This window comes from Gossypium hirsutum, chromosome A08 (genome assembly GCF_007990345.1).
Source record: "Gossypium hirsutum isolate 1008001.06 chromosome A08, Gossypium_hirsutum_v2.1, whole genome shotgun sequence".
In the NCBI taxonomy this organism is placed as follows: Eukaryota; Viridiplantae; Streptophyta; class Magnoliopsida; order Malvales; family Malvaceae; genus Gossypium; species Gossypium hirsutum.
Window position 1 is genome coordinate 27,871,759 of NC_053431.1, and position 622 is coordinate 27,872,380.

Consider the following 622-nt stretch of genomic DNA (forward strand, 5'->3'; position numbering starts at 1 on the left):
AACCCATGGTGAGGGCACCTTCTCAAAAGATCCTTCTATCTCTCTCATGCATCATAGAGTGTTTCTAGATCCATCTGCACAAAAGAAGAGATGTCATTCCTCAACTTAGCCATTTTAGCCGGCGAAAAATATTTAAGTAAAAACTTCTCAGTCATTTGTTCCCAAGCAGTGATTGACCCTCGTGGTAATGAGTTCAACCACTATTTAGCTTTGTTCCTCAATGAAAATGGAAACAAACGAAGGTGTATGGCGTCGTCAGAAACGCCGTTGATTTTAAATGTGTCGCAAAACTCCAAAAAATTTGTCAAGTGATTGTCTGGATCCTCATCCTATAAATCATCAAACTAAACAAATTGATGTATCATTTGAATCGTGTTAGGTTTTCGTTCAAAATTATTTGCAGCAGTAGCAGGCCTAACTACGCTTGACTCAGTTCCTGTTAAATTCAATTTAGCATAATCATACATAGTGCACGGAGCAGGACTCTGATTTACTGGATCAACAGCAATCGCAGGAGGTAGCGGATTTTCCTGATTTTCAGCCATCTCCTCGGTTGTGGTTTGAATATCATCCTCTTGCTCTTCCTCTGTGTATCTTAAGCTTCGCCTTATTTCTCTTCGGT

General features: G+C 39.9%; 1 non-coding gene across 1 annotated transcript; it reads left to right on the forward strand.

Annotated features, from left to right (window-relative positions):
* On the forward strand, positions 1-107 carry LOC121205565 (small nucleolar RNA R71). Its single transcript, XR_005900641.1, has one exon. It is a non-coding gene; the product is annotated as a small nucleolar RNA R71 (small nucleolar RNA).
* The last annotated feature ends 515 nt before the right edge of the window (positions 108-622 follow it).